At 38.9% G+C, this 17,271-nt stretch overlaps 1 long non-coding RNA gene across 1 annotated transcript in view; it reads right to left on the bottom strand.

Moving 5' to 3' along the window:
- Positions 1–1,745: 1,745 nt before the first annotated feature.
- The window catches only part of LOC133112101 (uncharacterized), a 121,563-nt gene continuing 106,037 nt past the window's right edge, over positions 1,746–17,271 (bottom strand). The window contains exon 3 of the long non-coding RNA XR_009705036.1: positions 1,746–2,614. This is a non-coding gene — a long non-coding RNA (uncharacterized LOC133112101). The remainder of the gene's footprint in view (positions 2,615–17,271) is intronic.

Below are 17,271 nucleotides of genomic sequence, written 5' to 3'. Positions count from 1 at the left end.
TTAGAGCAGATGATTACACAGCTAACTCACCTCACCTGGTTACCTGGGCACAGTCGCATGCCCAGACGTAAGCATTTTTTGTGGCAAATTCATAATCAGAATCAACATCAAGGCATCTGACCAACTATACACGCTGTATGAATGCCACTGTAACTGAGTAATGTATTTGGGAGGCAATGTCAGTTTTTTAATTAAATTGTCAGTGAAAGATGCTGGGTAAAGATACTTTTAGCATTCCTGCATGAAAAAAATTGGGAGCGAATGCAAAACAACTGCGCCATATCACACTGACCAGTGAACAGAGGCAATCATCTGCCATTAAAGGATAAAAATTACATTACACTGCGACTTGTAATCACAGGGACCGATATACACATACATCTTTTTTGCAAAAGTTTGTTTGGGACTTTGTATGGTTTTGGTTTTGTATGGTGAGTCAAGTGTGTATCTGAAACTCATGCCAGTTCACATATTGATTAGCAATTAGCTTGTATCTACACACAGGACTACACAGAAATGAGTTGATGGCAAGCAAGCTACCATTCAGAGGATTGTCTTGTACCATATGTGTAAATAGCAGTGCTGTTGAACAAGAGTGTATTCACTGATTTTAGCATTCACTTCCCCCAAGTAGTGAACCTTATTTCATTGCATTCATTTTAACTGTGGTAGTACATTGTCAGTTTCAATATGAACAGTACAGTTATTTAAACAATGACTGACCCCAAGCAAGTGTGCATCAAATCAAACATATGCATTATAATCCTTTACATACAACCCAAGATTTTAATTGAAATTTTAATAAATTAATCTATATGTATTTATTCAATGTACATTTTAAATGTATTCCAAATGTTTCATTAATGAGCAGAATACATGCATTTCATATTGAATGAGCAGAATACATGTATTTCATAAGACACATGTCTTTGTGTATTGAGCTGGGAAATACTTATTAATTATTAGAATTGTTTACGGGGCTCCAATGTTTATCCACATAATACAAATTATTTTATGTATACAATGTACATTCAGTGAGCACTTTATTAGATATTTATAAGACTTTTTTTAGTTTATTTATTTTTTACTTATTAATCTTCTGCTGCTGTAGCCTATCGACTTAAGAGGTTTGACACATTGTGTATTAAGAGATGCTGTTCTGCATACCACTGTTGTAATGTGTGGTTATTTTCAGTCTGGCCCTTCTCCACTGACCTCTCTCATTAACAGGAGCAAAACTGCTGTTCACTGGATGATTTTAGTTTTTCGCACCATTCTCTGCAAACTTGAGAGACTCCCAGGAGATCAGCAGTTTCTGAGATATTCAAACATTGATACATGTATGCATTTAAGAATCGTCTGCTGCTTATTCCCTTGGGTAATCTGTTAAAAGGGGATAATTAATAGTAGACTGAGCTAAATCCTACTTGCCTCACATATCAGAACTACATGTGTATGTTTACACTAAAAGTAGATTTGCACTTATTACTCAAGTCTCATGTGCAGTGAAATGTTGGTGTGGCAAACTCATTCAGATTGTGCAATAAAAACATTAGTAATAGTAAATAAGTAATTAAGTAATATTTAAATACGTAATATGAGAAAGTACTGTGCCAAAAATAAATAATCAAGAGATGGGTAGGAAAAAATAAACACACAAATAATAAAAAGATAAAAGTAAAAACCTGTAAAGTACTAAGTAACTTCTGCAAAATGCAAGGTCTCTTTACAGGTACAATGTATTATTAAAAATTTTGAGTCTTTGTTCAAGGCATTGAAGAAACCCTCTCTGTGTTAGCTTTGAGGCATTGAAGGCATTTCCTTGAAGCGTAACAAGAAGTCTGTGGTGAGGATCCTTCATAATCCTCCTGGCTCTGCTTAAACACCTCCTGGAGTACGTGTCCTGCAGTGTAGGGAGGAGGGTCCCCATGCAGCGCTCAGCCGACCACACAACTCCCTGCAGGGCTCTTCGGTCCTGAGAGAAGCAGGTTCTGTACCAGACGGTGATGCTTCCTGTCAGGATGCTTTGCGTAGTGGCAGAGTAGAAGGTTTGGGAGGCCTTGTGTTTCCTCAAACGTCTTAGGTGGGACAGGCGCTGCCTTGCCTTCCTGACTAAAGTGTCCGAGTGTAATGTCCATGTTAGGTCCTCTGTGATGTGTACACCCAGGTACCTGAAACAATGTCCCGTAGACCTTGCCACATGCGTCTGGAGTTCTGGTGATACTGAGACTCCATTCTGTCCCTGTAACATTGCTTGGCCTCCTTCACCACATGCCTCAGCCTGTAGCACGATGCAATTTAGTTAGTCATGGTGAGGAAATGACTTAGCCTTCACTGTAGGCACAACAACAACAACATCCTCAGTCATTGCTATGAAGCTCATCACCACTTCCATAAACTCGCTGACATCACTCAGTGTGTCCTGAAGCGGGGTCTTTGAGGGCGGTCCAGGCCCTGAACGCAACACCACCTCCTCCCGTCCCATCCCTTGTTTATATTCCGGTGGGGCACTTGATGTGTTGGTAGAATGTGGCCACCTTGTTAAAGTCTCTCAGCACGATGAGGGCTGCGTCTGGGTGTTTGGTCTGCAGCCCGCCCAACACATCATGTGCTTCTGTGGAAGGAAGAAAGATAGATCATTGTCAGATATTCCAGGTTAGGCGAGCAGGAGTGTTGACATGGTGTTAATGTCTCTGGAGTCGCACGAGCTTTTTGTTAGTCATGAAGCAGACCCCCCCCATCTTTGGTTTTGCTGGAACACAGAAAATCGCTCTGTAGTTTAAATCACCCATTCCGGTACCGGGGGGGCAGCCATGTTACAGTCCATCATGATCCTCTGGAACTATATCCTCACCCCAATATCATCCAGATTGTCCACCAAGGACTGGATGTTTGCAAGCAGGATGCTGATCAGAGGTGGACAAGTGGCTTGGGATCTTCTCCTGTGCAGAACCTCAGGTATGCTTTCCCTTCCCTCCTGTGTGTTGCCGGTTTGTCATTGCCACCATTATTGTTGTTAAAGATCTCGGGTGACCAGGCCACCATGGTGGATAAAACATCTGAAAACCGGTGAATTCATCTTGAGCTTGACCAATGTTGAACAGTGTGCTTTGGTCTAAGTTGTGAGTTTTGACATTTCTGGAATAAATGGAACAACGACCAAAATAACAACGAAAAAAAACCCCACAAGTTTTGTGTGTGTGTATGTGCGTGTGTGTGTGTGTGTGTGTGTGTGTGTGTGTGTGTGTGTGTGTGTGTGTGTGTATGTGTGTGTAAATAGTACCCATGCAATTACACTTCTGCATGCCTGGTTTCAAAGTCGACATTACCTGAACCCATATGGCATGTGTGTCATTGCACCAGAATTGCATTTTCACTTCTAGATCTGGTGAGGTAAATAAATCAACAAAATTGCAAAGACCTTTCACTAGAAAATACTTGTTACAGACACAAACATGTTACAGCTGAAGGGTGGCCCATCCTTTTAAGGCAGTGGCCTACTGCATGGATTGCCCCATGGTCTGATTTTAAATTCAGACCAACTGTGCCTACTGTGGCCAGCTGCCAGACAAGGCACGGTACAATTAGCTCAAGCATCACCCATGGATAGTCGGGATAGGAGTTGGCCATGACCACACACCACCAGCGCCCCCTGCAGGTCAGCCTGTCCTGGTGCACATGAAGTTTCTGTCTTCCTCTGACTCATGTCTGTGTGAGAACAACACAATCTGCAATCTGCACCATGATAAGAAGCAGTGGCTGACATGGAGAGCACATGCATGTCTGGGCTGTCTTGAATGGATAGCACGGTCGTGGTAATGAATGTTTCCCACAAGTAGGAATTTAAGTTTATGTGTGCATGCACTGAGAATAATACAATAAATGTTGAATTCAGTTAGTTTGTCAATATTAAATAGTGGTTTCATAATTTGATTGGTAATGTTTATCGTGTGATGTCTCAACTGAATTTTGAGCAAAATAATTTTCTTATTTAAATTACTACCGTCTGCAGAACAGCAGTTGTGCCATAGATCACAGCCTGTCTTGTTCTTTATCGCTTACTTTACATTATTCTGTCGCTCTTCACCTGATTAAAAATGAATGTTGGACTGGTCCCGGTGTGCATCCTGACAAATTAAATTATGTTCTATTGACTAAAATGTAATTTCGCCCAATAATATCCCATAAAATGTAAAGCTTGAGGAGTCATTTTATCCCCCCCCCATTTTATCCAGGAACACTGAAAACTGGACACATTAAAGTGATTCTGATGAGGATGATTTATTGGGGGTATGATGAATTTGGCCAGAAATTGGAGTTTACGTCAATATATGCATGAATTGGCATCAATTCAGATATACGTTTTGAAATATAGTATGTTAAACATAGCAATCAACTAGACTCAATTATATTTTCAATTTGAAGCAATTCTCCTGTGAAATAATTTGGCTTTAATTACTTTGTTTTAATTTGGGAGTAATGGGTTGAAGGATATTTCCTCCTAGTTGTTACTGGCTCGGTGATTCAGAGACTATTCACTTACAGGGGCATGTTGTTACGCAGTCATTTTTAAACTTAACACATTTCAAACATAGGGCAGGCCATTTTGATAACATAAATACCATGTGCAATATGCATTATGTAGCAGTTATGTGCCTTTTTATCTGTTGGGGTTGTCTTCCATGACTGTTCATGGGTTAATATTATCTGTGCACCGAAAATAATGCAGTCAGGTGACACGTCCCTGGTAACATGTTATGACAAAGGCACTGAACCTGATATCAATGAGATAAAGGTCAGCATCACATGCAGTCCGTTGGATAATGGGTTGGTTAGTGTAAAAATAAATACATAAATAAATAAAAAACACATTAACTCTTTGAGCCGCAAGGTGATTTTGATGTTTTTTTTCCACAGCCCTTACATATTAAACCCAGTTATGCAACCCCTCATTTTGTTCACAATCAGTAAATGTCAATCTTAGGTCTGGATGTGTTAGGTGTTCAATTGCCTATAAAACAACGGATACATTCCAGTAGTTAGAACTGTACACGTAGTAATTGAATAGCAATGCATTTCGAGGCACCAAACCTATTACAAGAGCACTATTCACATTGATTTTGGTTTCACTTTGTTCACAATCGCAGAACATCCTCAATTGCATGGAAATAAACATCCTCTTCCCCTGAAAGTGCAAAATTTTGCTCAATTCACTAAATGTAGCCTTGGTTTTCAAATGCAATTTTTGTTATACTGAAGGTCAATGTGACATATTTGACAGCTGCGAATCTCCGCTGTGTTTAGAAAAGAAAAAGAACCAACGTTCAGAAATATGAGAGTAATTCCACAGAGATTAAAGGAAAGGACTTAGTTCAAGGAGCTAAGTAATTCATGATGCTGTCATTATTAAAGACTTTGGTGAGACAAACCACACAAAAGTAACAGAGAAGTAACAGATTTAAGGATAGAACCGGAATACTGAACCTTACTGTAGAGAAAATCCACTCTACTATAAAGAACTGCAAGTCCTTACATTTGTTCAAAAGCCCCTGAGGGATAATAACCCTTCAGATGTGTACAATATTTCATCCACCCCATTTTCTTTCAATAAGAAACAAAGATGGCATGTCTTCATTAAAAAGCCAGTGTGGGTAAAATCTCTCCACCTAACCACTTGTATGAAATGATAAATTACAGTATTGGGATGAGCCGTTTTAAGAAAACTGCTCCTGGGTCCTGTTCAGTTTTTTGCCTATGTGGTAGGCTAGCTTTGGACTGCAGAACTTGTGATCTGAAATCAGAAAGTCTCCAAATTTTACTCACATTACCAGTCTTGGATAACATTATCTCTCTGGAGAACGTCACCAAAATAATTAATTTTGAACTAACAAGCAACAACGCACTCACTGCCTCTCAGAATACTCCAGCACTCCAAACAAACCACTTTCACATGGTGAACTATTTCCGAACAATCTGCCATTCCTACCAAAGCATTCTCCACTGCTGCCAATCCAAACTGATGCTGGCAAGCCAGACATGGTGCAGAACCCATCAAATTGCACTGAATTCCCTTTTCAATTCCGGTCATTAACATGGAAGTCACAACGTTTAGGGATGTGCAGTATTAAAGGAAGAGATGCTTTCAGAATGGCCCTTGTCAGTTTTGTCTTCCTCAATTGACAAATTATGTTCTGCAGGGCAGTTCAGATTCTAATCGAAAGAATCACCTTCATGTGAAAATCTAAGCTATTGTTTTGGGACAATAATATATATGTATAGCACTATCAAAAATTATGGAATGTGTGCTTTTATAAGTGGATTTTAATTAGCGATGCAATTTATTGATTAAGCAGGAGACAATCCTCCCCCGGAGCGATGTAGGGTTAAGGGCCTTGCTCAAGGGCCCAATGGCTGTGCGGATCTTATAGTGGCTACCCCGGGAATCGAACCACCGACCTTGCATGTCCCACTCATGAAAGTCTTATGTATGGAAATTGTTGGAGACAAAAACATTTTAAGATTTACATTTTAAGACTTATTTAACCCCTTTGTGCCTGTGTCCTGAGATTGCTCAACTCAGACATTAAGTGCTCCAGCAAGAAAACTATGAGTGGAAGCAGCAAACTGTTCTATCATGGTTACTATTTCACCATTGTCACATAATTTGTCCAGTTAACAAGCATCCCTGCCCAGTCTCATCTGAAACTAACATGACACATTGGATATAGCGTCTATCTGGGAGTTTATAAAATATTATTTCACCACCAAACATAGGATCAAGATCAAAAATAGCCCAAAGGTATTCCAGCATCGGTGAAAATGCTGCTCACTGAAAAGCAAAATAAACAAGAAGGATTTGCACATAATTATTCCATGCTATTCTACTATCAATATTTGCTGCTAAATATGAAATGAATATACAGTACAATCTTACCAATGGTTTACAGGTAGAGGTGATAAATGTAGATTGAGAAATGAGCATGCAAATACAAAGCAGGGGTATACATTTCCATTGACTTTTTCATTCTGGTTTGATTGGGAACTATCTATTTGACTGTCATTGGTACAACTCCTTATGATGACAAACACCAGTAAGAGACAAAGGCAATCAAAAGCCAAGAATCAAGACTAGATACTGAAAGCTTTCAGATATCTGCACTAAGGAAATGATTGAATACACCTGACTAATCAGAAACAGCTGACCAATTATTTATAGTCCCCTAAAATGGGGGGACTATGTATAAAAAGGGATGCAATGTAAATATGCTCAAATGAAAGCTTACACTCTGTACATTAATTCACATTCATTGTTTAATTTTAAATCCAATGTGCAACGGAGCCAAAAATAACATAACTTATACCTTATGCTTGTCCAAATAAGTATAGACTGCACTGTTCAGTGAGTCACAATGCTTTTGTATTATTTTACCATTGTGACATGTTTCATTTTAAACCATCATAGTGGGGATATTTATATGCTTTACAGGTATAGAGCTAATAATTCATTTCCTGGGAGTTTTTGGATAGGCTTTTAGACCAATAGATATCTTAGACCCGATACTGATGAAAAGATTCCCACTTGAAAATGTTGCAAAAGTGATGCTCACATCCGGAGCCTTAAAGGTACAATAGGTAGGATTTTTGTGTTAAAATATTGTTACAAGACCATTGTAAATCCCTTCCTAGCATTGAAAAGGGCTCACTGACATGTTGACTCACCCTCTACCTGTGTTTATAGTCCTTAAATTCAGGTTTCAAAATATACAGTTGACGGGCTGGCACTCTGTACTAAAACATCTCTAATTGTACAATAATTCAAGCTCATTGGTTTATTTGTTCTAATTGCCACAGCCAGTGGTGTTTCAATGTCAGGGCATTCACAGAAAAGGAGTGGGATAAACAGTGTTGTGGTTTAAGCAGATTTGTTGCTGCAATTCCGCTATTGACCGTTAGAAGTCCGAAATTACCTATTGTACTTTTAAATAGAATAAATGAATCATAAATAGAATATATATAGGCAGTGATTGGCCAGATCTAAAATAAGAGGTGAAGCAGAGTATTTCCATTATTTATGCCATACGCATATTACATAAATAAAAAATATGTACACTACCACTGACAAATTTAAGACAGTAGTCTTCACCCAATGCATTTTTACATTTAATGCAAATAACTTCTCTCTGAAGAGGGTCATGCTGTTTACTTCTGACAAGCAAACAAGTAATTTGTTTGGGAGAGCTGAGGATGGGCACCAGTGTCGGATTTGTGTGTACATTCTTTAAATAATTTAAGCAAAGTGGTAAATAAATTATAATGCCATGTTTAACATTTCAAAACAGAATATGCAAATAAAACTAGATTTTGGCCTAGCTTAAAGTGAGTAAGATTCAGGGCTGGTCAATATCACGCCTGCCCCTTGGTAGTGACTCACACCTCAGTCCAGTTCCAGTCAGGTAGTGCACCCTTCAGCTGCTAAACCATCAGAACAAGAAGATAAAGACTGTTTGGATATGAAACAGGAAGCCCACTGAGGAGTTCCTGACGCTGAGTGACACTGAAGCACTGAAAGAGAGGGGACAGTCAAAGGAGCAAAGATCTGGAAGGGTGGCTCACCCCATCACAGATTAAAGACTTCTGCGTGTGGCAGAGAGAATATAATTTAGACAGTCAGGGAGCCCACAGGACATACACTCTTTATTAGGTATTTATCAGACTTCTTTTTTAGACTCATTAAGTCTTCAGCTGCTGTAGCCTATCAACTTAGAGGTTTGACACGTTCAGAAATGCTCTAATGCATTCCTCTGTTGTAATGTGTGGTTATTTGCATTACTGTCACCTTCCTGTCAGCTTCGACCAGTCTGGCCCTTCTCTGACCTCTCTCATTAACAACTCGTTTCTGCCTGCAGAACTGCTGCTCACTGGATATTTTTTGCACCATTCTCTGCAAACTCTAGAGACTGTTGTACGTGAAAATCCCAGGAGATCAGCAGTTCTGAGATACTCAAACCACCCTGTCTGACACCAACAATCATTCCATGGTCAAAGTCACTGAGATCACATGTCTTCCCCATTCTGACATTTGGGCTGAAAAACAGCTGAACCTCTTGACCATATCTGCATGCTTTTATGCATTTAGTTGCTGCAACATGATTGGCTGGTTAAATATTTACATTAACAAGCTGGTGTACAGGTCTACCTAATAAAGTGGTCACTGAGTATGTTAGATAGTTTTTGTGTTTTTGATTCAGGCTTTAAGATAGGACAAATACGTCCAGAAAGATTTCAGTTTGCCAAACAAATGAATATAATTCTGGCCATAAAATTAGTGCATTCGTAATAGGCAGAGGTGTTTGATGACATAGCATAGCATAATAATGGGAACAGGCCATTCAGCCCAGCAATGCAGCCCAGCATTCAGCCTAGCACCATATCAAGCCAGGTCTTGAAGTGATTAAGCAGTCTTTCCTCATAACTTTTATATTTCATACATGGAGTCAATCTGGGTGCCCCTCTTTGAACCTTTTCCAGGACCTCTATATCTTGTTGTAGTATGGACCCCAGAACTGCACACGATTAGGAGCAAATCTGTCTTACCTTGGTTATGGGTTCTATGGGTGAACAGTGGATGGAAGCCCTGAGATTGCAGGTCAAGAACAGTTGCGCCTGCAATCTGCTGTTTTTCATGAGGAAATGTGTTCTTGGGATTCTATAATCCACCTGACACAACAGCAGATAAATTATATTTATGTCTGAAGGACATATTTATCCACTTAAGCCTCCCACTTGAATGCCTTCAGGGTTATTACTTTGATGGGCAAGCAACATGACTGGCCGAGTCATAGAAGTACAAGAATGCCTGAATTAGACCTGTCCAACATCTCCTTTTTTCCACTGCAGTAACCACGTACTCAACCTAGTGCTACAGGAGGTTGCCAGAGAGATGCGCCTGGCTGCTGTATTTAGCCCATGTAAAATGGCGGCCAAATCCTCCAGGGCTCAAATCTAACAGTCCGAGGTGCACTAAAGTCAGCAGAGCTGTGGCATCAGCGGCTTAGCGCACTATGTGATGCTACTGTCAACTACCTCCTCTCCAAAACCCAGGAGTATGCTCACAAAAATAACCTGAAACCCCGAAAAAGCACACCCAAATCAGCAAGACTCCTGCGTGCCTCCGTCACAAATTACAGCCAGATGACGTGCAAGAAGAGAGCCCAAGAGGGAGTTCTTCCAGGTCCTGGACATCATTTTATCAAAAACTAAAAGGCGTTTTGGTCAGGAGGATATGGCGATCACTGCACGCCATGAGATGACTGTGATCCACGCTGTGCGGGGCAAACCAGTGGGGAATGGAGAGGACTGGAGTGACGGCAAGCCCCTTGTAACTGTTTTATAGGCGGAGCGCCAAGTGAAGCTGTGCCTCTCTGCGCCAACTTCGGTGGCTGGATCCAAGCGGCCATTCTCGGCTCCACGCAAGCTGAAACATGGCGCAACTATGCAGGAGAGACTTTGGAAATGTCCATTTTTAATTATGTGGTGACGCAGATGATGTAATTAGCTAGTTTTATTGTTGAAATTTGAGCTAGTTAAAAGAAAGATTGCTACAGCAGAGAATTAAGCTATCAAAGCAAATCAAAATAGAATCTCTAGAGAAGACGGACAGGCAGAAAAAGTAGCCAAGTTGCCAAAGTTTGTGGATTTTTTATGCAGACAAAACTTGTGTGATCACTAACCAGCGTTACAGAAGGCAGAATTGTTTATAAATGTTTTATAATGGAATATACAGTACAATCTTACCATTTTGTGGTGTGGACTGGACATTCGCCATCACATTTGCACATTGAGAGCATCAAATGAGTAAGTTAAAGTGATTTTCAAGGTGTTCCTGTGCCCTTCTGACAGAATGTATTATTATTATTATTATTATTATTATTATTAGTAGTAGTAGTAGTAGTAGTAGTAGTAGTAGTATTGCCTAAACCCAATGTCTTGCATAGACTTGCATGGTGACTTCATGGTGCTAACGTCATTTCCCGACATACGTTTACTTTGCACATAGCCTAAAATAAACACTGGCATTCCTACTTGGATCACCTAATACTGATGCATATACCTTCAAACCCTCATATTCATTACTTTGTTTCAAATCCAATGTGCTGCAGTACAGAGCAAAAGCCCACTGATTACTTAATAAAAAACACTGAAACATCCCAGAAAATGAAAAGAAGTAAAAAGGTTTTTTCATATGTTTGAACATAACACATAGATTTTTATTAAGGGTTCCAATAATTTTGGATCTCACTGTACGTGTATAAGGAATATGAAAAGCAACTATTATAATCCTCTTCGGTATACCTAAGAAAATATATAAAAGTGCATGAGGAGAGAATCTGAACCTTTGAGAAACTATCCTTGTAACTTGGCAACATGAATGCACTCTTTTTTTGTTGTGTTGGCAGCCATATTAACCTTCTCTTTGAACACAATGTAATTTTGTCTCACGACAGTCTGCCTCTGACATTCCATCTTATTAAGTGAACTATTTCTCTTGTTTGTTCCCCTATGGCAGCAGGGTTGATGGACATATGGATACATTCCACATGAAGTCTTTTGGATTTTATTCCACTCAGAGCAATATTCCACATGTAACAGCTGTCACCAAGGTAATATGGCCTTCATTCTCTCTCCTAGCATCTTAAAGCTGATGCGCTTCAAGTCAGAGATACTGACAAAATCTTGAATTTTCAAAAAGATGGTCTTTCACGCTCAGAGCTCTCTGTGTGCCATCCACAAACAGCAAATGCTTGTCGCATAGCTGAAAGAGGTTTTTAAGAGTGTGAGTATCAAATTTGATGACAGCTACATCTAGTAGACCATTCCCCCTGTCTTGCCAATCATTCAGTTTTTTTGTCCAGATGGTAAATTAAATACTAGTAACTGCTCTTGGCTTCATTGAAAATCACTTCAGTACTTCAAGCCTGACTTTGTCATCAGGACACCTGCCATGCCCTCTAGCATTAAATGTATTCAACTCATCTAACTACTTGAAGTTTTAGAAACCTATTTTCTATTATTTGACTTCAAAATTTGAAGCTCATTTCTACAGCTAAAGAACTTTCTTTTATATTGTTAGCTCAGTTTGATTAGTTTTTTTCACACATGAGCAATTCCTCAGATTCAGCAAACAAAGAGTATGCTTATGGTGGATGACAAATAAAGATTGTTGTTGAATTAATCTATTCTTTGCTCTTTGTCCCTTAAAAAGAAAAAAAAAAAAAGACATTCTTTGCGGAAAAAAGGGCACTCTGCTGGCACATAGCACTCTCTCAGGGTAACTAAGAAATGTAACTTTATCTCCATGATTTCAGTACTGCTGATTTACCTGACAATCTATAATGAGACTGTGAAGCACTGAGTGCCCCCCCTCCAAGCCCAATAAAGCTATGACTTTCTATATAGAGCTAAGAATTATGAGACTGTTCCCATCCTTCATCACTAACATTTGCAGAAATTACTGCATCTAAAACAAATTAGCACAGCTGTTTAAAAAAACGTTTTTTTTAATTATGTTTGTGCTATTTAATTAGATATGGAATCTGCTCTGTGCCATAATAACTACACTAGCCTCCATGCTTCAACAACCACAGATGACCCCTCAAGTAGTTTATCAATCAACCTGTGTAATTAATTATATCACAACAAACCTTTGTTGCCCATTAATTACAAATACAAGGTAGCAATGTGATTACACATGAAACAATGTACATTTGGTTTGAAGTTGATTCAAATTAAACTATAAGTCATAAACTAAGTAATGTCCTCAGCTACCTTACACTGAAAATAAAATGTGGTCAATTAAACACGGTCTGCAATTGTGATGTACACATCTAGAAAACATTTGAACAGACTCATATACCAGCATATTTCATGGCACCATAATGTTTTGAATAAATGGCTTCCGAATTATAGCCGAAAAAGAATAATAATCGATATGTTATGATCAAACATATGGAACAACTATATACTTTTATTTCAATACGCCTTTTACTCCATTTCATTAATTATTGCAAATAAAACCAAATGTAAGGCAGAAATTATTCAAATCTGGCATTGTCACTCAGCTTGCTGGCTTCCTCTGGTACGGTGGCAATATGGGGCTATAAAGTAATTTAACCCCAGGAGCATACACCGTTAGCCCCCATCTTCTCTGCACCCATACGGGCGGGAGACTGTGGGGGAAAAACTCATGCATTGTTCCCAAAACAGCTGTCTTCGTAAACCCCCTGTAAATCCCCCTCCTATAAGGGTGCAACATCCTTTACGGCACGGTTAGGTTTCAGGAAGCATGGCCTGTTGGGCCCAGACATTATTCTCTTGGACCCCCCTTCCTTACTCCCTCCCTCTCACATCTCCCTCATTCCTCAGTTTCCCTGAAAGTATGCATAAAGCATTGGATGTTTCATGACAAAGTCAGTTTAGATAATATTCATGTTTGGTATTATTCTGATTGTTTCAGTGCGACTGGTGCAATGGTTTCATTTCTGCAACAGCAAACCTTGGACATCATAACCAACCAGGAACCAAGGAGAAACTGTGTGGAGCTCTGCCCAAGTGAAAGCCATGTGCCTCAACCCCCCTGATCAAATCTTGTTTCCTGGGGAAGCCTGGCTCCAAATTCCAAATGGTTATAAAACGGCAGATGGTTCATTGGTTCATTGTGGACCCATTTGAGTAGTCAACATCCAAGGCCTGATTTTGGATTTAAGGAGACCAAACCAAGCAATCGGGGGGAGGCAATCAGACTCCCGTGCACACCGTGCATGTAACTTCTATGTACAGGGTGTCTGTAGCCAGACTCCCGTATGTTGCTTTTATTACCAGGTACGACTTTTAAGACTCTGTCATTTAGTTTCCTTTGTAATACGTTTATGTATATTTTATTTGGAACTAGAGTGTAATTATGTATGTAACCTGCCTGGTAAAATAAATTGTTAAAACTTGATCTGTGTGGTTTTGCTTACTGACACACACGCTTAATGTATCACGGCGTATAGCACCCATAGACCTCTGATGGTAAATCACTCGCCTCTGCGTGGTAGTTCATTCATGTCGAGAACAGCCGTAGCTAATGTTGGCCTTCTTGGGTCCCTAGGCTGTAAATTGATATACCCAAAAGTAGCTATTCCTGCGACCTCTGTAATGACTGCAGATATCTAGCCAGCTCGTGAGACGCGCACATAACGGCCGATGTGACAAAATATGAAATTGTCAATATTTACGTGATTTAGTTAATCTCAGTCTAAAGGAACTAAATTTTGTCGTTCCATCACTGCCTGTTTCACTAGAGGATAATGAAAAAAATAAATAAAAAGATGCAAAATCTCATAAACATGGGAAAAGCCAGAGAAATGTCAATTCAGAAGGGACAAATGACCATCACAAATGGGTACAGAAAACACATGAACAGTACGAAATAATACAAAATAATACGAAAATGTAAAACATATGGAATAGTCGCAAAATTCCAGTGAGCTTTGGCAAATTTTTGCTTTGTTTTTTTTTATTGTGCTTAGTAAGGACTGTGTTCTTACCACCCTTCCAAATAGTTTGTTTGTATGGTGGTGCCATTTTATGGTTCTTTTTAAGATTTGGTGGCTCCAAGATGCAACTCTGCCATTCTGAAACTGTGATCCTTGGGTTACTTATCCACTTGACCATCTCCCTTACCATCCATGGGGATAATATGCACTTGCATCCTCTTCCTGGCAAGTTTGCAACCATTCTACATGTTTTTTTTATATGTATTTATTATGATGTATTATTATTAAGTGGTATGTTTAACCGTGTATCTATTTCTTATTTTTTTTGGCACCCTTTACCAGACTTGGGAGAGAGAGAGATGGTTGGCATTTATAGATCCTGTACGTTAAAAGATTAAGACATCACTCATCAAAAAACCAAAGAGGGTGATGCAAATAATACATGCCAATCCATGGCCACTCATAGATTTAAAAAAAGAGAATCCTTTCCTCTCCAAATGGCACCCAAAGCAAATATTGACTAATCTCTTCATTAGAATGAACGAGTGCATCCATTCTGAAATATTTTAATGATAGTCCGTTTACTTAACACATATTAAAAAGAAAGGTATGCCTGGGCTTGATCGATAGCTTTCTCATTGACATTCCACGGAGCTCCAGCAACACTGTTTGTTGTTATGTATGCCTTTAACGTTTTTATGATTAAGAATTTCACTAAGTATTCACATTCAATCAGTTCTTCTTTATTATTATCAAATTGTCTTTCTTAGAGAATCAGTGGGCCACATTTATCAATATTTTCGAAAATCCCTGTGCAAATGTATGTGTAATTGAAACCAAACTAACAAATTCTGCCGGATTTATCAAACACAGGTAGACAGTTTTTTTTTTTTGTATCCACATATGTATATTGATACCAAGTTATCGTACATCAAAGGCGAGTTCACAGAATTTTGATTAGCATAAATTGTCGCCCCTATTCTGAAAAAATATTTAACCATAGCAATAATGATTTACAATACCAATAGCTTAGGTTAAATATGTGGATAAAAACATTTTCATCCATGGAATATATTTAAGTTTGTAAATATTATCGTAGTGTAGTTACGCAGATTAAAGGAAACAACATAGTTGAATTCTGTTAACAATACCGGTAACTAAATGCATCCTACTACTTCTGGTAGAGAATGAAAGCAGGGGCATATTTGAAGCCTTTTAATACAGAGGACCTGTCATCTCTTTAATGTCATTTCACATAATGGAATTGCGAATCAAAAAGCACAGAGGAATTATTTTTCTCATTCCAAAGCCAGCAGGATGAGCAGGCATGGTAAAAATGAGAAACCATAAACTGGTAAATCGTCAGGTACCGCAGTTCACCCTCAGAGGCTCCCAGCTCCTTTCCTGCCAATCACAGAGTGAGAGACAAAATCACCTCACACAATCCTCCAGACTCAAGAAAAACAGACGGGTATGGTTTCATATTATATTATTTGTACTGGTCCCCCGTGCCCAATGTAAAGAAGGAATATAGGATAAAAAAAATTTTTTTTAATCCAATAAAAAAATCCACATACATGCATTCATATTTCTTGTAGTCCAAAGTGTAATAATTAGTGACCGAGCAAACCCATTACAACCCCCATCCCTTCACGATGAGGCACTCTCTCATTTCCAGTCTTCTCACAGACTAGAATAGTATGTTGAAAAAACTTAAGCAAAATATTCTGCTGTAGTTCGGGTTAATTATTGTTTTGAACCAAGCTTGTGCCATCATCAAATCCTGTATGCCAGGTTGCCAATCCATGGTACGATTTATTTTCCAGTTTGATTTCTTTTACCACTTCAGATGAAAATTAACTTGTGAAAGATATATACAGAATTATTTAACTCTGCCATAGACACTAAAGGCATTGCCAGAGATTATAGAGTTGATTTCCATTTCTGACCATTTTTGAACTTATCTAGGATGATAACATTTGTATTGATCCAAACAGTACACTTGGGAAGTACTCATATCTATGTGAGTAACTTCACCAATTTAAAAACAAAATCAATGAAAGTAACAATTTGTTTGATTGATTTGAAATATTTCAGCCGCAAATGTATCTCTTCACATGGATTTTCATTTGAAACACACCAAGGTAAGCACCTACAATGACAAAGCCTCACTATAAAGTGAAGTATAGTCCTTACGTGTTTCTGTGTGTTTCCAAGGTGGATCAGTTTACACAAGATCCAGCAATCGTATTACTGAAGTCTTCAAGTCGCATGTGCTTTCCATCACATGCAGATTCATTGTAACAGACATTTAAACCAGGGGTACCCAAATTTTTGCACCCCACTGTATGCAACACAGCCTCCAGTGCTCTCGACCTCAGACGTGGAAAAGGCATCTGTCCTGTCCTGAACCATTCAGTTAGTTAAGTTTACCCAATAATGATGAAAGGGGAACACACACATACTCTTTAATTTCAGTGTTTGCTCATGAATCCCACATTAGTATGAAAAAACAAAGTCATAACATATAACGGAAGAACTGAGGCTAAAGAATCTGCCCTGAAATAGATGAAGGATGGATGGTCTAATAGACACTTCTTTTCTCACAGAGGGACAGTGAGACAGATCATTTTCATACATCAATCATAGTAACAATTATACACTCCAACGAGTGATGCATTTAGGAATGCAGAAAGGTGAAGTAGACTAATGTAGCTTGAAGGAACAACCAAGC

This window comes from Conger conger, chromosome 15, assembly GCF_963514075.1.
Source record: "Conger conger chromosome 15, fConCon1.1, whole genome shotgun sequence".
In the NCBI taxonomy this organism is placed as follows: domain Eukaryota; kingdom Metazoa; phylum Chordata; class Actinopteri; order Anguilliformes; family Congridae; genus Conger; species Conger conger.
The sequence above is the reverse complement of the archived record's forward strand: the minus strand, read 5'-3'. Positions and strand labels throughout refer to the sequence as shown.